Genomic DNA, 21,228 nt, shown 5'->3' on the forward strand with positions numbered 1-21,228 from the left:
TCCTATTTCATGAATTACCTATCATATATGAATTATAATTGTTATAAAGATATTAAAAGTTTTTGCCTACCTGAAAGACCATGTAAGTTATAAGTTGAAATATAATCTCTAAATGTTAAATGTCACTGGTAAGAAATGTTCCAAAAGAAACAGTATAAGTAAAATCACATCTTGTTCATTGTTGCAAATAATCGCTTAACTTCCTGCCTGCCATATAGATAGAAAATTTCCCGAATCAAATCTGTTTTAAATTGTCTAGAAACAAAGATTGTGTGATGAGATCCTATACATGTCACCATATGCTATTTGTTTATCAGACAGACATTTTTGCTTGAAAAATGTAAGACACAGAATAGACTTCTCTTCAGACAGTAAGACACATAATACACTTGCCAATATTTCATCCCCTGATAAACATTGATAATTTACTATACACTATCAGAATCATCAAGACAGATGCCTTTGGGTGAGTGAAATACCTCCATATGAAATGTCATTACTGGCTGAAGAGTCTTGAAACTGATTCTATTTTTTATGTCTCTCATAGGTGAGCCATCACCCAGAAGCTACAGGCTATGAATTGAGTGGTGCAGGGTGCTGGGGGGGGGGGTGTCTTTTTTCATTCTTTGATAATGCTCTTCACAGTTGACAAGACATATTGTGCCAGAGGGAGTCTTTTTCCTACAAATCTTCAAAAAACGGGTTCAAACAAAAAATAAAAATTAAGACACATAACAATGATCTCTCTCTCCCTTTCTCTCTCTCTCCTTCTCTTTCTCTCCTCTATTTTCTTCAAAAATCTTATTAAGACCTTTCTCCTTTCACGTTTATTGAACTCTGACACCCTATAGAAACTGTGGAAATAAAAAATGTAAGCGTGGTGTATTAATATCATTACTTGTAGGGCTAACTTTAGTAAATCAAAAGCACTCAGAATACACCTAGCTTCCAGGACTAGAACTACACTGGAAGCACACTTACCTTTGCTACCCAGAATCCACTCCCCTACTCTGATACTAATTTCTTTATCTGCTAAGTTTTTTTTTGGTTGCAAGAAATAGAACCTAAATCTGCTAACATAAGCAAAAGGGATTGTATTTGAAATATATGGAGGAACTCCCAGATGAAGGACTTGGCTTGGAAAGGCCAGAAACCAGAGAAACTCTGGGAATGTTGGTCCAACACCCTGAGAACTAGCACTTCGGGCTACCATCAGTGAGGATGAATCAGCAAATCAGGATTTTTGCAATTTAGGTTATGGGTTTAATCCCTGGTTGGGGTACATATAGGAGACAACTGATCAATGTTTCTCTCTCACATCTATCATGTCTCTCTCTCTCTCTCTCGACCCCCTTCCTCTCTCTCTAAAAATCAATAAAAACATACGCTCAGGTGAGAATTTTTAAAAATTATTTTTAAAAATTTGCTCTCAGCATTCACCACAAACAGACCATGTTCTCCATGTGCTTATACTAGTATTATGGGAAAGAGAAACTTAGAAAACCTCACTTATTGGGGGCGGGGGAGAGCCAGAAATACCATAGATATCTAATATCTGAATTTGGCCTTTAATGTAGACCAACTCTGTTTTAAAGAGGAGAGAGAGAAAGAGATGGTAATAATAATATTTGTGTTCTTGACAGTTCATTTAATAGTTGAAATTTTAATTACATTTTGTCATTTGGAAAGATATACATTCCCAAGGAACATTGTCTCTGTGTAGTCATTAGCTGGCCTGCAGGTCACAATGAGCCTAACTTGCCTTTTGTACAATTAACAGCATTCAGTGGCTGTCATCACTGCCACTTGGGCATGGCCTCCGTGTCTTGATAATGCAATTTCTATTTACGACTAGACTTGCTAACACAGGGTAAAATCTTGGGTGGAAGGTAAAGGGAAAGCTCCATTAGATAGCCTCAGCCTTTGTCTTTCTTCTTCTGAAGAAAAAGATCTGCAGCTAACACGGGCCTTAGTTCTCTTTGCAATTTTCCTGTATGGCAGATTTGATAAATAAGTAGTGGGAGGAAAGGTGAAAACATAACAACTCCAAACTTAATAACTGCAAAGCACTAGACTGTACTTCTTGAACTTGAATGGGCATACAAGTCACTGGGAGAGTTGGCTAAACATTCAGATTCTGATTCACTGAGTAGGTCTGAGAGTCCCCATTTCTAACAAGCTCCCACATGGAGCTGCTATGAGTACCAAGAACCTGAATAATGAGTTTGGATCCACCCAATGCATTATAAAATGTTCAGCTTAGAACATTCTCCTTTTTCTAAAACTTTTGACATGTATTCCTCACATACCCTAATTTTTTTTTCAGACTTCAGACTATAAAAATTGGCAGGTACAAAGAATTTCCTCTTCAATCCATCACTTTCCCCCCCCCCCCGAGTTTCACATCCCACCCTCATGTTTCATGAGATCCGAACCTCACGTTATATTATATATTCTAATTAGTCTCACACCTCAAATTTAATATGAATTTGCAATTCTTCATGAAAGCATGATAAAACTTTATTCTTTGCATGCTTTCTTTCCAAATAAAATCCTCTTCACTTCTTATAAACATGCAGGGGCACCCTCAGATATACACAGGACATTATTTAAAGGCAAGAATAATCAGCCCACTCCATAAAAGTCATGATGGTTAGTTTGATTATTTTGAAATTTCAATGCATCCTCGCTAAGGGCAATAGAATCTCTGCTTCTCCTTTAGCTCTCCCATCTCTTACAACTCACTATTATGCAGCAGTACTTTCTCATCTCTGTTCAGAAATGGAGATGGCATTCCATCCACGGTGAGCTTCTTTCCACAGTGCAAAGAAGGCATTTCAAAGAGGCTCATTAACTATCGCCAGGCTCTGCACTATAACGATGGTCTGAGACAAAAAGAAGAGAGAGAAAGCGGGGGAGAAAAAAAAAACTCTGCAGAAATGTGGCCATGTCAGCTCACAGCGCGTCCTTGGGAGATTTCCCGGAGTCCTTCTGGGACCAAAATAGTTCAGTTCACGACTCCTCCTGCCCTCTCTACTGGAGTGGATTGATGGCATGCTGCTTTTTTCTCCTTCAGAGATGAGGTTTGTCACCAGACAGGAAGATCAGAATTGTAATCCTTCTTAGATTCTGTTGAATTGGAGTTTACTGCTTTGACCTTTGCAACGATACATATTTTTTTTAAATGGCTGCATGTTCCATTTCTTCGGGGGATTTGAAGTGATGAGAGCCTAGGAGCTCGCATGGAGGGGGCGGGATGCTGGAGGAGGGATCTAGAGTGACAGTGAGGCAGTTTTTGACCTTAGACCATAGATTTATACTCTTATGACTGAAGATATCCTGTGGCTATACAGACAAACACTGCAGAGGTGAAATGGCAAACTTCAATTGCATGTAGCAGGAAACGAGGGGATTTTTCAGAGCTAACCAAGTGCCATATTGACAATGATATCATCTATCGTGGTTGCCTGGCACACCATGTCAGCATGGACTATTTTTCTTCATTTTACACCCTAAAAACCACACTGGGCTTGTCCACGGGCCGGGGTGGAACATTATTTCGCCAGAGTAAACAGCCCTGGCATGCAGCAGAAGTTGAGCGAGGGTGGGCATGCTGCCCATAGACGTTTCTGTCACTGGGACTGGATCACCGTAAGCCAAGCTGGAGACAGAAAGCCACAACACAGCACTACTAATTGCGTGCTCTTCTTAAACTCACTGATGCTTCAGATCCAACTTTCCAGGGAAAAACACTGCCATTCAAATTCAGAGTCAAGGAATGCCCGCAGATGCCACTCTGTCCTGAGCATGAGGTCGGCCCCCAAATGGCCTTAAGGGCCGCAGAGATCGTCAGTCCCTAGAGGGCCACAGATCTGCCTCAGTGATGATGGTGGGGAATCACTGAACTGGGACCCTTATCTGTTAGAGAGGAAATTATTTCTACCTCACAAGTTTGTTATAAGGATTAAATTATTAGATGAGAGAGAGAGAGAGAGAGAGAGAGAGAGAGAGAGAGAGAGAGAGAGAGAAGACACTGATATAAATAGATATAAATAGATCAGAATAGTAATGTGAGTTATTATTATTAATGCTGCATTTAATTCTTACAACATTGAAGGTAGTCTGTGTTGTGCTCATGTATTCGTCCCTTCCAGCTGCTATAACAAAATACCGGAGACTAGGTGGCTTATAAACAACAGAAATGTATCGCTCACATTTCTGAAAGTTGGGAAATCCAAGACCAGGGCATGGAAAGATTTGGTGTCTGGTAGAGGCCTGCCTCCTGCTGAGCTACCTGTTCACTGTAGCCTCACATGGCAAAAGTGGGGAGGGAGCGCTGGGAGAATCTCTTTTATAAAGGCACTAATCCCATCCACAAGGGCTTCACCCTCATGATCTAAGCACCTCCCGGAGGCTCCCCGCTCCTAATACCATCACATTGGCCGTTAGGATTTCAACACATGAATTTGGGCCAAAGAGGGAACACAAACATTCAGACCAAAGCAGCCCTTTTTACAAATGAGAAAAGTGAGCCTGAGAGAGAGAAAGAGGTTGAGAGGGAATTGCGTTAACTCTTTCAAGCCATTTGATGTCCTGGGGTCAGTAAGTCCCAAGGGGAAAAGGAGGTCCTCAAAAGGAATAAAGGACTTTGCAACAATGCCAGAGATTGTTGGATATTTCAGGATCTCAGCTTAGGTGGCGTTCTGTAAAACTTCCCTGCCACTGGCTATGTGCAGTTTCTACTACTCACTAAGGCTTGGTTAATTTGAGGAACACAGCAAGTTAAAGAAAACTCTTGTGTGTTAATATCTGGGGTATGAATTTATTTCATAGATAAATTCACAGAGATTTGCAAAGTTATATATACAGGATGTCCCTTGTAGCTTTCTATTCATAACAACAAACACAGAGATGCTAAGAATTAGCTTAAATGTCTCTCAAAAGGTGGCAGTTTATATTCATTACTAGAGGCCCAGTGCATGAATTTGTGCACCAGTGCAGTCCCTCGGCCTGGCCTGCGTGATCGGGCTGAAGCCGGCTCTCTGACATCCCCTGAGGGGTTCCAGATGGCAAGAAGGCACAGGCCTGCTGAGGGACCCCACCGGTGCATGATCGGGGCTGGGGAAAGATGGGAGAGGTAGGACCGTGGGAGTGCTCCAGGGTGTGTCTGCCCATCTCAGTCCCAATCAGCTGGAACCCAGCAGCAAGGTAACCTACCGGTCTGAGCATCTGCCCCCTGGTGGTCAGTGCACATCATAGCGACTGGTCAACTGTCTGCCCCTGGTGGTCAGTGCTCGTCATAGTGAGCAGTTGAGCTGCCTTAGCATATCATTAGCATATTAGGCTTTTATTATGTAGGATGGTATACTGTTTCCAGCTTTATTAAGATAGTGTTGTCACATGACATCTGTAACTTTAAGATGTACAACATGATGATTTGATACATGTATATATTGCAAAATGATTACCATAGTAAGGTTATTTAAGCTTCTCTTCCCCCCACATAATTACCATTGAGTGTGTGTGTGTGTGTGTGTGTGTGTGTGTGTGTGTTCATAACATCTAAGAGCTACTTTTTTCACCTACCCATCTTGATATCTGGCCCTATGTTCTCTGATGATCAAAATCTCCCAGAGAAAAGTTACTCAGGGAAACCCCTAAAATGTGTGACAGCGATGGTATTGTGTGTGGCCTGAATTGGATCTGGTCTAACTGAGCTTTGTTTTCTGTGTTTTATTTCCTTTGCCCTAGCTCAGTACCAACTCAGAGGGTAAGGGCCAGCTGTACTGGGGATTTCCATATTTGCAAAAGAAGTCACCATTTCAAAAAAGTCTTGGCTAGATTTTTAAAAAGCTGCAGAAGCTCAGAAAAGTTAGAAGGAGAGACACATTATTTGTGGCTAAAAAAACTCCAACTTGGAATGTTGGGAGCAAAGTGAGAGGTAAGGTTAGCAATGAGGGACCCACACAGGCTTGGGGTGATGGGATACACACTGGGCTGCAATCTGTAGTCCAATGTTTTGTGTGTGTGTGTGTGTGTGTGTGTGTGTGTGTGTGTGTTAAATTAAACAGATGACTGTTGTTGAGCTCCTACTCTCTGGGACCCTTGTTAGGAGGATATTGAGAGTACAAGGATGAATAAGAAGATGAAGGGGAATGGGTCTCCTTGAGAAAGGGACCTCTTACACAGGATCCTACCCTTCCAGTTTACATCCTGGCACTAGCCCACTACTTCTCAATTCCTCCCTAAGCTTTAACCATACAAACCAAGCCACTTGCTCTCCTCCGTGATATCACACTAACTTGGGCACGACCTGGGCAGGAGTGATGGTTTCGCCATTCAGTAGTTGTGTTACTCTGGGCAACCCACTTACGTGCACTAAATACTCATTTCCTTATCTGAAAAGCAGGCTTAATAACACTCACCTCTTCAGAAGATTAGTATGAGTATTAAAGATGGTTTATATTAAGAGTTTAGAACAGTATCAGGTATATAATAAATGATCAATACACAGTAGGTACACTCATTAAAACATCCATTGTAGTAGACTTTTGTTATTAACAACAACAAATACCATTATTCAGCCATGAGAAAGAAGGACATCCTGCCATTTGCGACAACATAATGGACCTTGAGCACATTATGCTAAGCAAGCTAAGTCAGACAAAGACAAGGACTGCATAATATCACTTATATGTGAACTCTAAGGAAGTGTAAAACAGAAAGTAGAAGGGTGGTTACCAGGTAACGAGGGTGAAGAGCCTTGGTGTTTAAGGGTACAGACTTGTATGAGAAATAAACAAGCCATAGAGAGCTAATGCACAGTATAATGAATATAGACAATATTATTGTACTATACTTACATAATGTGATAAATATTGCTACAACGGCAATCATAGTACAATATATAAATGTATCAAGGTAACAGGCCGTACTGACACAAGGTTACATGTCAAATGTATTCAATAAAAAATTAAAAACAGGTCTCATTGCTATTCAGAAAATGGGGTTTGCTTGGAGGACGCAACTGTACCCATTTCCATGCTCTCGTCAGCTCCGATTTCAGTGCTTCCTTCACACAGCAGCTTGTTACATTGATGCCAGCATGCACGATGGTTATAGCGCTGGGCCCAAGGTCACACTGCCTGGGTTTGAATCTCTGCACACACCGCGGGACCTTAAACACGTGGCAGAACAGCTCTCTGCCCCAGTTTCCTCAACTGCAACGTCAGATTACCAACAGACCTTGTCTTGTAGAAGTGCCATAGGGATGCAGTGACACCATCATGTGAAGGGTTTACCACCTAGCACCCAGCACAATCAATGTTAACCATTCCAAAACTTTACAGACTTGTGTGGGATGGACAACCACTTGCTGGGGAGTGAAAGCTCCAACGGGAAAAGATAATTCCCCATCTGTGAGCTAAAGGACTAGCTGGACAAGGTGGACTCCAGAAGCCAAGAGCAGCTCAGGTTTGCTGTGAATTTAAACAACACCCTGGACAAGTATTTACCTTTCAGATTCAAGTATGGGAACATCCTAGTTAGGATGCATGGGAGAGAGTTATGGTGGGGATCAAGAAGAGGGGCCATGTGTGTGACATGTCCCCTTCACAACCCAACACACATACACACACACACACCCATACACACACACAGGTCAGCACCCTCATTGCTGTCTGGCTCTTTACTTTGTAGAAATAAGTCAAAACACCTTTCAGCCAAAATACAGAGTTCAGTGACCTTATAGAAAAGCAAGACAATATATCCCTCTGTAAATTGAACAGTGTGGCCAAAATCTGGCCAGGTTTGTAGCCATGATTCATAAAGAAACACAGGCCTGATAGAAATCAGCAGATAATAAGCCAACCCCTGGTCAAGTAACGTAAAAACAAACAGCGAATAGTGGAGGCTCCGGCCACTTCTGAAGCACAGGGTCCTCACAGGGCCTTCCACCACCGCCCTCCCTCATCAGGCACCAATCATAACTTCTGCCTCTGCCACCCTTCCAGGTATGGGGGTGAGTTTTGCTTCTTATTGTGATTTGCAACGACTCCGTGCCTCAATTCTATTGTTGTTCTGTGGTCGGTGAGTAATGAAGCCTTTTTAACAGCATCTTTTGGGCACCTTTTCCTTTGATATTTTCCAGCTTAATGACATTCCTGGGAGGGCTTTGGGGACTGCTATGCAGATGCACTTCCTGGCGAAGTGGTTGCTTCAGGAGAAGTCATTACTTGTTGTGGGGCCCACGGGCCCTGGAGAGGCGCTCCAACAAACGGCTTCCTTTCGACAGTCACCTCGTGAAAAATATGTTCTGTGTCAAATTAAGTTTGCAGTGCAGACCTCAGCTAAGCGCACCCAGGACATCTCCCTAACAAAACTTGAAAGGTACCCAGAGTTTTAATTAAAATCAAGACTGTAATTGTGCTTAGTGAACTCCTTGGAGATTACCCACCAAATAATATGAAGCCCTTGCCTTCGGTTTCTGACGGAATAAATGAAACTTGATTTGTTCCTCCCGGTCATGTTTAGTACCAGGGAAACGACATTTTAATTGCTGTTGACAAATATTCTGATCTATGGGGGTCATAAAATGGAATGCAGTCTAGGTAGCATGTGTGACTACTTCGCTTCTTCTTTACAAAATTTTGCTTCAGGAGGCAGTGCTAGCTGTCTGCTGTGGGTATTCTCTAGGCCAAGGCATATTAAAATAAATCACCAGATTGGATCTGGACTAGTAAAAAGAACCATCTGCTAGGGGTATGTGTAAGCAGTGGGCGACAGAGTTGGTATGTGCCAACCCAGGGAAGGCAAAAGGATCGACTGGAAGAATGACAGTGTCCAGGGGATTCTATCCAGAAGCTAGTTAGCGCTCCAGCATCCAAATCATGCATTTTTAATTCATCGCATGGCACAGAAAGACAAGTCAGACACTAATTGGCACCATAAAAGAAAATTTGCACCATCCCAGGAACTGTTCCATCGGGGGGACTTCGCATCTATTCCACATGGACAATTTTGTATTCTGTTTAAAGTTTTGAACTGAAACCTGAGGATGGTTGAAGGATCTATTTAAATCACAGATTCTGTTGTTAATGCGACTTCACTGCTAGAAAAACATGGAGGTGAATATGCCCATGACCTTTTTCCAAACAAAGTAAAAAGTATAGTAACTGGTATATATAGAATGACTCCAAAGGGCTATGTGCAAGGATATATTATAATGTTATGTTATGTTATGTTATGTTATGTTATGTTATGTTATGTTATGTTATGTTGTGTTATGTTATACTAGTAGCCCTGCACACGAATCCATGTGCCAGTCGCTCGCTGCCGCCCTCCTGTAGCTCCCTCTGCGCCCCCTGCCCCTCCCCCTCATAGCTTGCTGCCCTGCCCCCTCCTGTAGCTCTCCGCTGCCCGCTTGTAGCTCACTGCCCCACCCTCCTGCTGATCCGTGATTGGGCCATTACGTGGTCAGTCGTTATGCTTCATGGCATAATGACCATTGCATATTACATCTTTATTATATAAAATTATATATTAATTATATTAATTATATTTATTATATTATATTTATTACTAGAGGCCCAGTGCACGAAATTCATGCACTGGGGGCGGGGGGGGGGGGGGGTCCCCTCAGCCTGGCCTGCCCCTTCTCACAGTCCAGGAGCCCTCAGGGGTTGTTCTACTGATGGCTTAGGCCCACTCCCCATGGGAGGCAACCAGCAATCAGGGGAAGGCACCGCCCCCATCACCCCCTCACTGCTGCTGCCTCTGGCCTCCCTCTGCAGGAGGTGACCCTGTGATCAGGGGAAGGCGACCCCCTGATCATGCCTCTGCTGCTGCCACTGCCAGCCACAAGGCTGCCTGAGCCTTGGCCATCGCAGCCGCTGCAGCTTGCCTGAGCCTCGCCCTGCCCTCATTGCCTGAGCCTCAGGCCCTCGCAGTGGCAGCGGCCATTGGCAGCTTGCCAGAGCCCCAGGTCAGCCCTGGGCAAGCGGCAGCAGCCATCAGCCACAAGCTTCCCCGTGCTTAACCAATCAGGTGTGCTCATCTGGTGATGGGCAGACTGCGTCTTCCAGGGTTCTCCTGGCTGCAGGGGAGGGTGCAGGTTTCCCTCTGACCCTGGGTCACTGGGTCCAACAGCTAGAGGAAATTCCCTACATTGATTGCCCAGACACCTAAGCCACAGTCTGGCTTCCACCAATTCTTGATCCTGACCCGAGAGGCATTGAGGGGCGATGGAGGCAGCCTGGGAATTTGAGGAACCGCAGGAGCTGCCTTTCTCAGAACCCCTAACCCAGGGTGCCAGAGGCCAAGGTGGGGTGTGGCCAGGCCATGACTCTTAGCCGTGTAGCTCGGACTTTCCCTCACCTGCCTTCACTACTGGGCTTTCCCTCACTCACCTGCCTTCGCTGCTGGTGTGGAGGTTTCCCGGCAGAGGGGCTCTTCTGGGCAAGCAGCAATGGCCATTGGGAGCATTCACAGCCGCCGCCACCATCTGAGGAGTACAGGCCACCCTCCACTGGGCCCGCCTCCCCCGCCCCCGTCCCCACTGACACCATCGTGTCCCCACTGCCACCATCGCATCCCCAATGCTGCAAGTCCCTGTCCCCATCCCCAACACTGCAAGTCCCCGCCCACCCACACCTGCTGTGCTCACAGCCTGCTGATCAGTCGTTACTGTGATGGCATCCCGACCAATCTGCATATTACCCTTTCATTAGTATAGATATTATATTATATTATATTATATTATATTATATTATATTATATTATAATTAATAACACTTTTCAGGTGTTAATGACCGAAAGTATTTGTTACTCTATCAATAATGTGTTGGTTCTGATAGTGGTTATTTTTTATATGTGTGTTTTTAAGGAAACTATGATAAGTATTGATTAATCTTAATGTTAGGTGTTAAATGCCATATATCAATGTATTTCATAACTATTAAGTTGAGTAATCTTTAGGACTCACAGTATTTCTTTCCACTAGAGATTGTTAAGTCTCAATCATAAACAAAATTACTATTCTGTTTTTCAGGTCCTTGCCCAGGGAAAAGCAAAATGGATGTTCCTGGAGGGCCTTCTTTGCCCTCACGAAGGTTCTGGGTGATTACAGACATATACTTTGGTTTCAATTTTTTTCTTATGGCTGCTTTCTCAAACTTATAACCCAACACACTTTGCTTCTGCTGCATTTTTAGCTCAAAAAGTTCTTTCAAGCATAATTAAATCATTTCATGTTCCTGAGTATTATCTTCCTCCTTAGGAAATGCAATTTCATGTCATTTCTTTCATTTGAACTCCTATCAGTGTTTCCGCCTTAGCATATACCTGTCTTTATGAAGTTCCTGCAGGGACACTTCCAATGCCTGGTATTTTAAGAAGTTAACCCAATGTTGCCCCATCACTACTCCCACTAGTGCACTTTCTTTGGTACATTCTGTGAGACTTGATGATCACTGTAGGGACTTAGCATTACGTCTCGGCCACATTCTCCATCCCTGTCTCCTGGGGTGAGAACAATGTGACAATCAAGCCTTTTCTTACAGGTGACATTTGCAGTATTCAGATAGAAAAATGAATTTTCTCTTCCTCTTCAGCCTTGAAATTTTTCCAATCCTATAGCAAGCCTGGAAAAAAACAGTTAAATAATTTTGATCATAGTGGCACAAAAGAATGGTTGGGACTCCAAAGGACTATGTGCAGAACCTGGAGGAGAATTCGGGAGTAACTACTAATCTGGAAACTTTATTTAAAATGAAGCAGTATCAAAAACAGCTGCTGTCTTAGCCAGCTCAGGCTGCCATAGCGAAATGCCAGACTATGTGGCTTTTTTGCTTAATGATTCTGCAAGTCTCTTTTTATTTTTTTAATTTAAGTATAGTTGGTATACAATCCTATATTGGTTATATTAGTATAGTGTCAGGTATACAAGATAGTGACTTAACACTTTTATACCTTACAATGTGATGACCCCACTAATTCTAGTTATCATTTGTCACCGTGTAAACTTACCACAATATTATTAACTATACTAGAGGCCCGGTGCACGAAATTTGTGCACGGGGGGGGGGGGTGTGGGGAAGGGATCCCTCAGCCCGGCCTGCACCCTCTCCAATCTGGGACCCCTCAGGGGATGTCCAACTGCCGGTTTAGGCCTGATTCCTTTGGACATCCCTCTCACAATTCGGGACAGCTGGGTCCTAACTGCTCACCTGCCTGCCTGTCTGATCGCCCCTAACTGCCTCTGCCTGCCTGCCTGATCACCCCTAACCCCTCTGCCTGCCTGCCTGATCGCCCCTAACTGCCTCTGCCTGCCTGCCTGATCACCCCTAACCCCTCTGCCTGCCTGCCTGATCACCCCTAACCCCTCTGCCTGCCTGCCTGATTGCCCCTAACCTCCTCTGCCTGCCTGCCTAATTGCCCCTAACCACCTCTGCCTGCCTGCCTGATTGCCTCTAACCCCTCTGCCTGCCTTCCTGGTCACACCCAACCATGCTCCCCTGCTGGCCTGATCGCCCCTAACCGCTCTCCCCTGCTGGCCTGATTGCCCCTAACTGCTCTCCCCTGCTGACCTGATCATCCCTAACCACTCTGTCTGCCGGCCTGATCGCACTTAATCACCTCTGCCTCGGCCCCCACCACTGTGGCTTTGTCCAGAAGGACGTCCAGAAGATGTCCAGTCTATCTGGTCTAATTAACATATTACCCTTTTATTAGTACAGATTTCCCTTCGCCTGTTTCACCCATTCCCTCCACATCACTCCTTTCTGGCAACTATTCCTTTGGTCTCAGTTTCTATGAGTATGTTTTTACTTTGTTTTATTTGTTCATTCGTTTATAAATTCCAGATATAAGTGAAACCATATTTCTCTTTCTCTGTCTGACTTATTTCACTTAGCATAATAATTCCTAGGTCCATTTATGTTGTCACAAATGGCAAGACATCATTCTTTTTTATTACTGCATAATATTCCATTGTGTGTGTGTGTGTGTGTGTGTGTGTGTGTGTGTGTGTTTCACATCTTATTTATCCATTCATTTGTTGATGGACACCTAGATTGCTTCCATATCTTGGCTATTGTAAATAATGCTGCAATGATCATAGAGGTTCATATGTCTTTTCAAATTAGTGGTTTCATTTTCTTCAGATAAATACCCAGAAGTGGAATTGCTGCATTGTATGCCAGATATAGTTTTAGTTTTTTGAGGCATCTCCATACTGTTTTCCATTGTGGCTGCACCAATTTTCAGTCAGACTGGGTGGCTTAAACAACAAAAACTTATTTCCTCACAGTTCTGGAGGCTAGAAGTCCAAGATCAAGGTGTCAGCCAGTTTGGTTTCTCCTCAGATCGTTCTCTTGGGCTTGCAGATGGCCACCTTCTCGCTGTGTCCTCACATGGCCTTTCAGCTGAGTTTGTCCATTCCTGGCACCTCTCCATCTTCTCATAAGGATGCCAGTCATACTGGTTGAGGGCTCATTTAACCATGATTACCTCTTTAAACATCTTATCTTCAAATACAGTTTAATATTCTAGGGTACTATGTGTTAGCGATTCAACATAAATTTGGAGGGGACACAATTCAGTCTACACAGCTGCAAATGCTCTTAAGTGTAGAAAGAGCAGCCAGTGGGGATGAAATTATTCAAATCTGCTCAAGATGCAGAGCCCTCCACTGGGCAGCATGAATAAAGAGTATCCTTTGGACCTGAAGTACTTTATTTCTTTACCTAAAAGGGCTGCATGAGGATGATGGGACTCACAGCCCAAGAGGATATTTTCAAGAAATAGAAAGTTTTAAGAAATGAATCATCAAAGCTAAGTAACTGTTCTCAGGATGTTCCTGGTTAATCTAGCCTCCAATTTATTCTAAGCCCAGTATTAGGGCATTTGGATAAATCTTCTCACAGTAGTTCTGGACTGTGAGCTCCTGAGTCAGGGACCGTGTGTCATGCTTAACCTTGTGTCCTTCATGTCCAGCAAAGGACCTGACACATTCAGTGGGATGTGTTTCCTGAACGGAAGCAAAGCCTTTGTTAGCAGAGCAAATGAGGAGACTGCGGAGAGCCTCGAGTCCTGCTGATTTCATTATATTAGGTGAAACTATCTGGTGTTTCTCTCAAATTAGAGCTTTTCCTGCCAGAGTGGTATTGGAAATAGAATGTGTGACAACTGTGAATAAAATGAAAAATTCACTTTAAACTTCAACTCACTCATTCCCAGTGTTTACTCAGAAAGTATTTGCAGAGCATACTAAGGCATTAAAAGTTTCAGAGGGGTGAACGGCCCCCTTGGAATGTCAGCAGAAATTATCTATTTCCCAAGAACTTTCATCAAACTTCAGCACACTACTTCTTTTAAATTTTCATCCTTTATTATAGAAATGTATAAAATGCTCTTTATTCTCCTGCTTCTATATCTCTTTACAATTGTTCCAGATGGAAATTTCCACTAAGCTCCTAATTTTACCCCTTATTAGTTTTATTAAATACCAGCCATTCAGCCAACTCACCCTCAAACAAATAGTTGTTTTTCAGTAATGAACTCTGATTTGCACATATTAGCACAGCAACAAAGGGAATCTTAAATGTTTTAGGTCTACCATATTAACTTCTTAGTTGAAGACGTAACTGGCAAGCATCCTTCAGTCTCCACATGTTTTCTTAAAACAATGCGTTGAGTAAATGTTGGCTGTACCATCCGAGGTTTCTTTTATTTCCTTTAAAAACTCAAAGCAATTTTATACGTGTTCTCTTTCATCATTACAATATCTTCTCAAGAAAACCAATTGCAGGGACCTCATGTTGTGAATGGAAACATTCACACAAGGAGATGTTTTCCTACAAGCCACAGTGTGCACAGAGCTGGGCTCACACTCCTCACTGCCTTTGGTGGCAGAGCTGACTGTAACAGCTTATGCTGGAACCTTCATGAAGACACCTGCAATCGAAAGAGCGCCTGGCATTTTGTGAGCACTCAGTTCAACACAACTTAATGTCGCAATAGATGTCAAATCAACCAAGCTTCACTTAAAAATTCTCCACAGTAGTTCAGGACCACCTTTTAAAACAAAGCCCTCCTGTGAATGTTGTTTTCACGGGAGAAAACTATCAGGCAGAGCCACACTTAGCAACCTGGAAATGACAGGAGGAAGGTGGAAATCCCTGCTCTGTGAGGAACAGAAGAGTAACTACTACTTAAAAGATGGAAGGGACTTTTTCTCTCACTGTAGACAAGTCAGGTGTGGCTGACCTCAGGACTCTGTGTTTACTGCCCTTGTTAATATTATTTCTAGATGAAATTTAAGTTAGAACCAGGTAAGCAAGGTTGTAAGAGGTCTCAAGGAGCATCTTATTCAGCATTCCATTCAGTGCTTGAGTTTCTCCAATAATATCCCCCAATTTATGGTCACTCACTCTTTGCTTAAACATTTCCAATACTGTAAGGGGCCATTTCTCCTTTGACCATCTCTGACTGATTGGAAAACTCCATATTTTCTATATTTGTACAATGAACAGAAATGTCTTACTCTAATTTCAACCTGTTTATTCCAGTTTCACCTCATGGGATCCCAAAGAATTGATCTTTCATCCACAAAATAATACTTTTAATAGTTGGTGATACCCATCCTATCTCTCTTTCTCCCAGATATACAATCCCAGCTCCTCCAAATACCCTTAATAGGACATGGATTCAGGTTACCACCCCTCCATGTATTTATGCCACTAAATGTATACAGTTCAATATCTATTCATTTGACAAAAATTTGAATGCCTACTGTATGCCAAGAACTCATTCAATATGTCTAAATTTTTTCTGTGTGAAGCCAAGAACTAAAAACCATGCTATAGATGTGGTCTAAAACTCTACTAACAGACTGCAAAAACTTAGTTAAGTTATTTAGTACCTTCTTCCAAAATATCACTTCCCATTAATCTGTATGTTATATTTCTATTACTATAACTGAAAACTACAGCAGGTTTTTTTTTGTTTGTTTTTATTTTGGATTCTTGTTTCTTCGTCAGGAATAATGGTGGTGATCATGGTAACAATTTCAAAAACTCTGTGGCTTAATTCGTGAATTGTTTTCTTTTTGCTTGCTTGTCAGGTGGCATGAGATCAGGATGCAAGAGTAGGCGAGAGGCTCTGCCCCTCAGTCTTTCATGAACCCAGACTTTGGTACCTCCTAGGGCCTCCGAGTGCCCCACTGGATCCGCCCTATGTCAAGGGAAAAGTGAAATAATGGAGAAGCCTTAACATCCCTAACTACCTTGGCCCAGAGGGGAAGTATGTTTATTTCTCATGTTCCATTGGTAAAAACCTGTCACAAGGGAGACTGGAAAATGTAGTCTAGATGGGTGCCCAGAAAGAATTGAGTAACTGAATTATGTGGATTACAGCAGTGTCCACACAGCTTTTGTGGCCGCTGTCTGCAACTATTGCCTTATATGAAACGCACTGTCCATTTAACCAGAAATTTCTTACAAAAAGCCATGTGAATTATACTGTCCTGAATTAGTACATTTGGTTTACTAGATTTAAGAGTAGATATATTTGAATATTAAATAATATTGAATATTGCCTGTAATTGAAATTTTTTTTTTAATGTAAAGAGTAGATATATTTGTTAATTTTTTGTATGATTCTATTCAGGCAATTTGTTTTGTTTAGACTTCAATCTTTATTGTCACAGGTACTATATACTAAAACTTCACTGTTCATATCATCTTATCTTCTGTATATTTCATAAAATTGTTGTTATAGCCTCAACAGAGACATTAATTAAAAAGTTAGGCTATCTGGGCCAGAGGACTGAGCACTATGGTACACTATTAGAAAGCCCCTTTAAGGGCAATGGAAATGAGCATCCTTTGTATTTAGTCATTCTTCAGCTTATGAAGCTACACACACACATACACACAGTCATCCCACATGAAATACATTTCTATTTGTCATTTCCTTGTTTGAAATCCATCATACATTTATTGAATGAACATTTTTTAACCTTTACTGTGGGCCATGTACCTTGCTAAGCTTTTGGTACATTTCTCTTTAATCCTCACATGTACCTATAAAGTAGTTATGTTCGTCTTATAAATAAAGAAACTAAAACTTAGGGAGATAAATCCACTAAAGCTATGTAGTTTATAGTCAGAATTAAACCCCGATATCTGTCTCCAAAGCCTGTTTTCATGTGCTTCATTGCCTTGTACCTCCACTGAGGTAGACTTCTTGCCGGCCTCTCCTTTTGTCATACTTTGACTCTATTGACCACTCTGGCTCTCTTGAAATACTCTCTCCTCGGTCCCAGTGATACCTCACTCTCCTGATTCCCTTCTCTCCCTTGGCCATCCCTTTTTGTCTTCTCCTCTGCTTAGCATCACATGTTGTTATTCCTTAAAGGTTGTATCCAGGACCCATCTTCTCATCCATGCAGTGCTACATTACCACATGTATGTAAATAAGTCCAAAATGTACATATGCCATTTTAGACTTCCTCTGAGCTGCAGGCTCAAATATCCAATTACTTCCTTGACTCATCACATGCAACAGCCCAAAAGCAGACATGAGCTTCCCTAGCAAACTTGGTTTTTCTCCTGGGGTTCTCTCAACTCACCACATAGTACCCCTACATATACCAGAATCTGAGAATCACCTTTCTGGCCCTACCCATCATCATCCTGTCACTTTTATCTCATAATTATCTTAATCTTCACTTATTCTCTCCATCTCTGCCACTTCCACCTAAATCCAGCCCTTTTGTGCTGTCTCTTATGAAATATCCTGCTGGCTGGTCTGCCCACATCCATCCTGTCTCCTGACAATCCCCACCCCACATTGCAACCAGAGTGACATCACTAAAACCTAAATCAATTTACACCTTCCTCTGCTTTAAATTCCTCAGTGGCTCCCCATTGTTCCCTGACCCCTAACCACACAGACCTTTTCTTAGCCCCCCTTATTTGCCATGCTTCCTCCTGCCACAGGACATCTGTACATGTTGTTCCTTCTGCCTGAAAAACCCCTTCCTATGGCCATCCCACCCCCTTTCCTGAAATAAATCATATACATGCCTCACCTATGGCAAATAACACTTCCCAGGGAAGACTATGTACATTTCCTTGTTATACGCGCACACTTACCAACCTTTTTTCTTTGTCATTATAGATTTATTCTGGTGATTCTTTGATTAATGTCTGTCTTCCACCCCAAGCGGTAAGTCCCACAGGGGCGAAGCCCTTGTCTTCTTTCCTCCTCTGTTGTATCCAAGTGCCTAGCATCTTTCTATTGAGTAAATTAATGACCCAAACTATGCTCTAATTCTAATCTTTTAATTTCCAGGAAACTGCCCTGGTTTAATGAAAATTAAAATATCCACTTCATGATTAAATGTTGACTTCATAGAATTCATTGTGGGATGGCCAGAGCCAAAATTTCACCTAACCAGTGGAAGCATATTCATTCATGTGCATGAAATCTACCATATTACTGCACAGCACATGATAAAACATAAACTCCAAACTGGAATGTTTTCCAATCATGATCTATTAATAAATTAACAAAATTAATTCAAAACACTTCACTCAACATTGAAACAGAGATGAGGAGGAAATGATGCATGCACCAGTCTTCCAGGGTGGAATTAAATATGGTAAATGAGCAAAAGAAAAAAGCCACCAACACTTGTTTAGAGTGAAACTCGCTCTTTAGAATGTAAAACAAATTTTATGTTTTTCTAAAGATATTAAAGAACAAACATCAGAGATGTAAATAAAATCTGTGCTTTCCACAGGTGAACAATTAAACATGCTAATAGTTATTTGTCAGATGTCAGAAAAGAAGAGGAAATTTGAAAGGATTTTTTTTTTCTTCACCATGAAGCAGTAATCAAGTCAAAGAATCATTTCCAGTAATTATTATTATTTGGAGTAATCAGTGGGAGGAAAAAGTAAGGCAGACAGTCCACAGAGCATAGAATTAGTCCAGAGGATCCTACAATTTTCACTAGGATGGCATGGGGAAGCAGGAGACATTTATTAGAAAAACAGGTGAGCCAGGAGTGGAAGAAAGTTCCCCACTCAAATTTTTACGTTGGATAGGACAGTCAGCTGACTTCTCAACCCCAAACACCAAGAGTGAAGAGGAGGAAAATGGTGAGCAAGTTGCCGTCATCATTACCCAGGAGAGGTGAAGGGGGAAACAGCTACGCAGGTGTCAAAAGTAACTCTCGCCAGTGAGAAACATGGGTATGTAGACCAGTGGTCCCCAAACATGAAAGCTTCACAATCACACGAGGGCTTGTTCAAATACCCAGGAATTTGCATCTGTGGGCACTGCTGCTCCAGGGACCACCCTTTGAAAGCCACATGCAAAACTTCTAATAAGAATGGGAGCTTACCCAGTGCTGAGGCTTTTACCTATGTCAGTCATCTCATCTCATCTTTATCACAACATTGTGAGAAGGAATAAATATCCTCATCTAACAACAAGGAAACTGAGGCTGAGGCCTTAGGTGGCTGGCCAGCCCAGTGGAAAGTTCTAATCCTAAAGTCCAGTGATCTTAACTGCTACCCTCTACAGTCTTCTCAGCATTGACTCAGCATTAAGAACTTCCTTTCAAACTAGGACACTGTTAATTCTACAAGTCATTGATCCCCCCCAAAAAAAAAATTTAATCACTACATTGATTTTCAAAGTGTATAGCAGCAGTAAGCCTACACACACACACCATAAGGTGGTTACGGTTATTGGTGCTGCAATAATGTCCCATGAAAAGGATAATTAACAATGCTGCAGACAGCAACTGGATATACATGCCGGACCCTAAGTGAGAAATGCAATAAGAGAATGGCAGGTTCCAATGGAATCATGTTTGGGATGGAGAAGCGTGGACCTTACCAGAAAGGAGTTATAGTGAAGACAACCAGGAGGCATCAAGGGTGCTGGAGAGAAGACGCAGACAGTCAAAGAGAAAGAAGTTAGAAATCAGAGATCAGGACATAAGGAACACCGCCAAGATGAAGCATGACCCTAGCAGAAGCAAAGCGGAGCAGGGGGGAGTTTGTAGAGGTGCTATTTCATGTAAATTCATTCTTCTCACAGCACACCCATTTCCCTCCAAGGAAGCCAACATCCTAAAGTAAAGGGAGGAGTCAGGAGAATAGTTTTGGACTGTAACAGACTGTGCCTGGGTGACCTTGGTTACACAACTCTATACCTCAATTCCTATCTTTTTAATGCACTGATAATTGCTACCTCAAAGGGCTGTAAGAATTGAGATAATGTATGTAGAACACTCAGTACCTGTGGCATCGTACTGGCCCAACATACGCTGGCTCTTTATCATTATTGCCACTGTTGCTTTGTCATTATCATCATTAATATCATCATCCTCAAGAGAATAGCAGTTATTTCAAAGGAAAAATATAATGGCCTAGATAATCTCCAGTGAAAAGTTCACAGATATCCCTCCTGTTCATCAAAAGCTTAGCAGTTGGGGTCACATAGTCTCTAGTGTCTCAGGTGGTCCTGCTAGAATTAGCAAAAAAAAAAAATTAAAATAAATAAAGCAGCATTCAGTGGCCTACTTTTCTCTAGTACAGTTTACATGTTCTCCTAATTCAACTTTTGAGTACACTCTGTTCCACAGCCGTGCTGGGTTTACTCAGATGTGCCATAGAATAATTCACAACCTCCAAAGAAACTTCTCCCCTCACGCTGCCAAATTCCTTGCTGTAGGTGCGATATCAGGATTAATTTATTATTTCACCCTCGCTTAATTCATTCCACTGCCAGCTACCTATTGATGATGGACTTCGGTTGACAGCGCTGAGCAAAGTTTTAAGCCAAATAGTTTTAATAACGTGTTTACTGTGGGGTGGCCTGCCACTTTTGATTAAACTTCATGAGGATTTATAACCGTCCTTTCCCCCACACGTCTGTAACCTTTAAGGGATGTCTGATAAAAAACAAAGGCCGTGGGTTCCAGAAGCCCCTGTTCTAATAAATATGTTAGACAGCCGATCCTGAACATGCAGCTGTTTCTCATCCTTTCTCCAACCTCCCCTCATTCATTTTTTACAGCAATTCCCAACAAGGATAAAAAATTAACATGAATAAATTAATGGTTTAATTTTGCAAGAGAAAGGAGAGAGTTTACGATGTCTCGCTGGGGAGTGGGGCTTCTGTCTTTGCTGATGACCCAAACGTGTCTGC

The sequence above is a fragment of the Plecotus auritus genome (assembly GCF_963455305.1).
Source record: "Plecotus auritus genome assembly, chromosome: 3".
NCBI lineage: Eukaryota > Metazoa > Chordata > Mammalia > Chiroptera > Vespertilionidae > Plecotus > Plecotus auritus.